At 38.6% G+C, this 6,583-nt stretch overlaps 1 protein-coding gene across 1 annotated transcript in view; it reads right to left on the reverse strand.

The window, feature by feature from the left end:
* Positions 1–6,313, reverse strand: part of LOC139946423 (alpha-N-acetyl-neuraminyl-2,3-beta-galactosyl-1,3-N-acetyl-galactosaminide alpha-2,6-sialyltransferase-like) — a 49,032-nt gene extending 42,719 nt beyond the window's left edge. The window contains exon 1 of the mRNA XM_071944062.1: positions 5,673–6,313. The gene's annotated coding sequence lies outside the window, so the exon portion shown is untranslated. The remainder of the gene's footprint in view (positions 1–5,672) is intronic.
* Positions 6,314–6,583: the final 270 nt, after the last annotated feature.

Consider the following 6,583-nt stretch of genomic DNA (forward strand, 5'->3'; position numbering starts at 1 on the left):
ATCTTCTCAAGAGCAAGGCCATATGCTGCAGTAAGTCCTTGCTAAACCTTTGCAGTCGTTGCAAATGAAATACACTATACTCAGATAAGTATAAACAAAGCTCACTAATGAAACTGACGACTGGGGGATCACAAATATTGAATAAAATATCCAACGTATAATGTCACAAGAGCCCATGACAGTTACAACGTTGTCTTGGGAATTACTATAAGACAACTAGGTTGGACAACTGAATTACTTGTGCATTATTTGAAGTTGTTTAATTTATCTACAAGTTTACTTTTCATTTATTTATTTCCTTCTATCCTTACCTTATCGTCATTTCTACTTATTTATTTTAAATTTATGTTGTATTCTTATTATATATTTATTATTTGCTATTGGTTGTATAATTATCTGTTTTTTAATGCTTTTTGTACTACATTTATATTATGTTTAATCTATATTAATTTGATTGTGTACCCCAGATGTGGGGCAACAGATCTATGGATAATATGTATTTGCTGCTGTTGTCCCTTGCCCATCTCGGGGTATTATTGTCAATGTATTATGTTTTGTAATGTTATGGCAAATAAAATAATAATAATAATAATAACTAGGTTGACTGCGCCATAATATTCGAAATGTCACGCAGTGGTTGGTGATGCTTCCATTACCATTATTGGAAACTATGGCTGTATAATTTGTTTTAGAGAGTATTAAACGTAGATGAAGAGTATCACAAAATAGTTCGCCATCACCAGACACAACGTCATGCTGTGGTGTTTTCTGATGGCATTCCTTAAAGTGAAAAGGGGTGCGGTGCTTGCATGAAGAAGGGGGGTCCAATTGGATGTTTAATACGTCAGTCCGCTCCTGATGAACATTTTGGGTTTGTACTCCAAAAATGAATGGCCATAACAACTTACATGATAAGGAACACACACTGCAGCTGTTGGTAATTTTGTACAATTGTACAGTGTGTACAAATTTGAGAAACAATTCCCTTCCATAGAATGTGGTTTAGGTGTGAGTGGTTCCAAAACATTTTAATCTGAAAAAGATATCTGTTTGAAATTTTTCTCAGATTGTGTATTCCAATTACGGATGGATCACTTGCGAGGACTTATGTCCCGGATTTTCGGCGATATCTCGAAAATGTCACTTATATTAATGAACTACAAATTTTCACAGGTAAATTTTGCAATGGATATTTACAACTTCATTTTAAAGAGCAACTTTGTTCAACAGCTTTTAAACTGTGTACCCTATTGATATCAAGGACCTTAACAAAAGGGGATTCGGGTTGTTTTGACATAGTGAGTACGTCCTCTGTTGGTTTTCATGTAGAAAACCAATTTGGGACGTGGCTGGAAACAAAAGAACTCGTCCAAACTAATGGGGGAAAGAGAAAAGTTCTCGGTTTACTGGGTCGACAAACGTGGAATAGCCAGCAGAAGAGCAGAATCAATACCCTTTTGGTCGAGTGACCAGACTAAACAAACACAATCTCCCTGAACAACCACAAGAGAACCGACCAATATTTCTCGATCGCGGCACAGCTAGGCCTACACATCAAGTCTCTCCTGTGACTTAAAACTACTTACTGATATTGGCAACTTCAAATAATAATTGGCACCAATCAAGTTCTATCATGTTCGAACCTCACTCAATAATTACAGGAAGTAGCAAGGCCTCCTGGGTGTTGTCTTTGGCATGATGGTTTTAAAAGAGAGACTCCTCAAACATGGCGTCTCCGTCTCAGGGTTAAACCAAAAGAAACTTTATTGGAAATGCAAGCCACTGCCTCAGGAGGGTTTATAACAAAACATCAAAGTTGTATCTTGCTGCTGCATGTCTCAAATGATGTCAAGCGCCTCTGAATGTTGACTGAATCATCGTATTTGTAACCACTCACAGATACTGGCATCTTAAAAAAAAAATGCCACCAATCAAGTTCTGTCATTCTCTGACCTCACTCAATAATTACAGGAAGTAGCAAGGCCTCCTGGGTGTTTTCTTTGGCATGATGGTTATAAAGACACTGGACGCTATCGGTAATTGTCAAAGACCAATCTTCTCACTTTGTGTCTCTCAACATGCATAAAATAACAAACCTGTGAAAATTTGAGCTCAATTGGTGTTAGAAGTTGCGAGATAATAGTGACAGAAAAAACACCCTTGTCACACCTGTGACCTCAAAATCTAAATCTAACGTCTCGAAATCAAATTCGTGGAAAATTACTTCTTTCCCGAAAACTACGTTACTTCAGAGGGAGCCGTTTCTCACATTGTTTTATACTATCAACAGCTCTCCACTCATTACAAGTCATTTTTATGCTAACAAGGATTTTGAGTAATTACCAATAGTGTCCACTGCCTTTTTAAGAGAGACACTCCTCGAACCTGGCGTCTCCGTAATTTATCAGGGTTGAACAAGCTTTCTTGTAAATGAAAGCCACTACCTCGGGAGGGTTTAAAACAAACAAAATGTAAAGCTGGTTCTCGCTTGTGCGTCAAAATAATGTCCAACGTTGCAGAATTTTGACTGAATCCTCGTATTTTTACAGCAGCGCCTTTTTGTTATGAGCACCCCGAAAGATTCGCGCGATAAATACCGCGTGGTTGCCGACTTATTTTGCCTAAAGTTGACACGACGGCCAAGTCTTCCTGCTCTTGGCGTAAGGTTGTCCTATCTTGTTAATCAATCATGCAAAAGAGCTGAGGTTCAAAGAGAGCCCCTGAATCTGCTTCAAGATGCGGCACAGTATCGGTTACCCGTGCTCGTGGATGCAAGGGGGTTGGGAAATCATGCTGTGGAAAAAAAAAACGTGCAGTAGGTTTTCATCTGAAGCTCTCACGACGGAAAGATGTCAAATATTATGGATGAAACCTTAGTAAGATGAAATGTTTATAGGCTGTTTTTGTCATCATTTGGGGCCGGGGGTAGTAGTGCAGCAATCCACCCGAAGTACACAGTGCCATATCCTTCATTACTTGGTGTACATTACAGCATTAACAAGATGTTGTTTTTCAAAAGAGACTTCCGGGTTTTTTCCGGGTTTAGCCTTTAGATGCTGCCCGAAACCTTGACAAACACTTCATGATTGTTACCTGTAAATAATTCATTTAACTGTGTGCCCAAACGCGAAAGACATTTGTTTCGGGGTGTGATTTCACTCGTTAGTACTTATTTAAATGGATTGGGCTGGGATCGATTCCACAAAGAGCTCCGATTGATCTCAAAGATGTGTAATAGAGACACTTTGCCATGGATCAGGCGAGTCGGTCTATATGAAAACATCGTATAGCCCGTACCAAGCCAAGTTTAAAAACAAAAAGTAATAACTATTAAAGGTTTCTGTCAACAGATGAGCACTGTGCCATTTATATACTTGTTCATATTATGTTATGCCCAATGGTAATAAGAACAGTCCTTGCATACATTCATTCCTGCTCTCAACCCTCACATTCATTTATTTACTTCCGCAATCTTACTGTACTTTGTTTCCTCAATCAACTCTTAATTGGCGGGAACTCTTCCACTGCTGGGCTATTTTTAGAGACATTTGATTGCAATCCAGCTGATTGAAGTGAAGCGTGTGATAAAGCAACCTTCACTCCCAGGAAGAAATTTTGTTATGGAATGTTTCCGCTATTGCCAATACATGTACCTACCCACCATGCATTAAAAGGGAGTCAAAAGGAAATGCCAAACTATTAACAGCAATCAAAGTTTCCGGGAATAATTTTACGGTTAAAGTGTCAGTGCGAAGCATCAAGGTTGAACATCATTATAGTTATCAAAATGTGAACGTAATTGTGATTGTAACTGCTTATTATTGTTTCAAATGTGAACGTAACTGTGAACGTAACTGCTCATTATTGTTATCAAATGTGAACGTAACTGTGAACGTAACTGCTCATTATTGTTATCAAATGTGAACGTAACTGTGAACGTAACTGCTCATTATTTTTATCAAATGTGAACGTAACTGTGAACGTAACTGCTCATTATTGTTATCAAATGTGAACGTAACTGCTCATTATTTTTATCAAATGTGAACGTAACTGTGAACGTAACAGCTCATTAATGTTATTAAATGTGAACGTAAAATGTGCACGTTACTGCTCATTATTGTTATCAAATGTGAACGTAACTGTGAACGTAACGGCTCATTATTGTTATCAAATTTGAACGTAACTGCTGTGTATACTTGGGAGTGGGCTTCGTGGACAACTTCCCATGAAGTATTTATGAAGTAAATGTTTTAGTTCTTAAAGGAACACGTTGCCTTGGATCGGTCGAGTTGGTCTTTGAAAAGCGTTTGAAATCGTTTGTTACGAATTGCAAATAATTAGATAGATAATTTATAAGTAGAATATAATGATCCACACAAACATGCCTCAAAATTGCACGGTTTTCCTTATACGTCGCGAAGAAACACGGTCTGCCGTTTATGGGAGTCAACATTTTGACTCCCATAAATGGCCGACCGTGTTAGTGCGCGACGTAAAAGGAAAACCGTGCAATTTCGAGTGATACTTGTGTGGATTATTATATTCTACTTTTAAAATATCTTTCTAACCATATGTATTTCATAACAAACGGTTTCAACTGCTTTTAAAACACCAACTCGTCCGATCCAAGGCAACGTGTTCGTTTAAAAGAAATGAGCAAAACAATTTGTCCAAATAAAGAAATGTGGGATTTTTAAATGTTATTATTGGACTCGGACAATAGTTCAAACGGAAGAACTTCTTTTGAGGATTTGGTTATTGATATGAAGAAAACAAAGAGTGCTCTGTTCTTAATTTTAATTAGAATTATATCCATGATAATGTTGTTCTGTTTCTGTATATATAAGTGCTGCTTTCCCAAACGTGTTAATCATCCATGAACAAGAAAATTATATGATTGCTCAAACCAGTTTAAAACTGCCCTTCTATTTCTTATTATTGTTTTGATTTCTTTTTTGACAATACAAATCGAGTTGAAAAAATAAGAAAACAAGTGTTCAAATTGTTCTTGCAACCTATCCACACTCTGAAACTACAACCATCCAGCCAGAGTCACTGTTACTCCTTTCTGAAGCTACTTTTGCAGCAATCTTGTCCGTTTTGACAGTTTCTTTGCCCAATCCACATCAATCTATTTAAAGCTGTTTATTTGCTGAATTGGTTAAGAATATCATAATGTTATGAACATTGATGTGGCATTTCTTTACATCACGTGAAGTCATTATACCGTCAAACGCAAGGAATTGCATTCTGCAGTACACCCGTCATGTTGACCAATCTTCAAGAATACTGAAATTACTTTATTTAAATATTTTGTATAAGTGCAAGACGGAAATTTATTAAATTAAAACCATGACGTACCATTGTCATGTTTCCACTTAACGTCTCAATTCAACCTCGACATCCATTTTATAAATTGTTGATCTAAGATGTGGTTCCTAACAACTCGATTTATTTCAATTCAATGCAATTCAATAGAACATTTCATTCCACATTTGCATCATCCTAAAAGCCGAGGCTTGTGATGGATGTGCCCATTACAACAATACAAAACAACAAAATGTTAAATGTAAGTACTCGTCGCATCAGTCAGTAAGATACAGTGCTGTCATGTTTGATTACCTAAAAAAATAAGGCTGAGATACACGACAAATATTAATTTAGTTACATACCTCATGCACGCGTACCTTACATGACGAAATTGGCCAAAGTCCGCGTTATTATATCACACACGAAGCAAAAGCAGAAGTATCACAGATGCATTTTTGTACTTTGTTCGACAACTCCCCTGGTGCCGACAAGAAGTACGACAGTTCGACAGTATCTTGACCACTAGCCACTGTGAGCGGTTCACCATCCGTTCTGCTTGACCAGCATGATCTTAAGTGTGAGTTTGAGAACTGCTTTAGCGGAGGACGGTAGATGTTTAGACGCATCGAGTGCTCGTCTAAGATACCCAGTCTGTGTGAGACGGAGAGACAGTCAGCAGTAAATAGCATCTCTTTCAGCATGACATCTCATTATCACTCCCCCCAGAGTCTTCTAAGGAGTTGGGTGATGTGCATGATAAGACGCAATTCATTCTTAAGAAATGAAAACACAGTGTATTATTCAACCCCTTCTCATCTCACTCTACTCGATGTGTGTGTGTATTTTACGCCATTTCAATTCGGGGAGACGAGATGGTTATTATTACCTGATGTCCACCGAGAGTGGATCCCCTTGGCGAGTATAAGACGGGGGATAGCGACTGAGTGTGTGCGCATCCAACCAACGCGTCATCCCAAACAACACGACCTGAGCTCTCTCTCTCTTTCTCTCTCTCTCTCTCCGCGTTCACAAGACCGCGTTAAGCGAACGAGCGGCCAAGGCGCTCTCCAGAGGGGATCAATTCTGCGATCGTTAAAAATAGGTCTAGTAGGAGCCGTGTATATGCAGGTGTGTGTTGTCTATATAGGTTGGTTTATTCTCTCCATGCCTTACATCATTGGCTAGTAAGAGAGCGTCGTAACACCCTTACCTCCTTACCCCCCCCCCCTACCACCACCCGCCCCTCCCCCTCCAACTTTCCAACGCTGCCTAA

Source organism: Asterias amurensis, chromosome 13 (genome assembly GCF_032118995.1).
Source record: "Asterias amurensis chromosome 13, ASM3211899v1".
NCBI classification, from domain to species: Eukaryota; Metazoa; Echinodermata; class Asteroidea; order Forcipulatida; family Asteriidae; genus Asterias; species Asterias amurensis.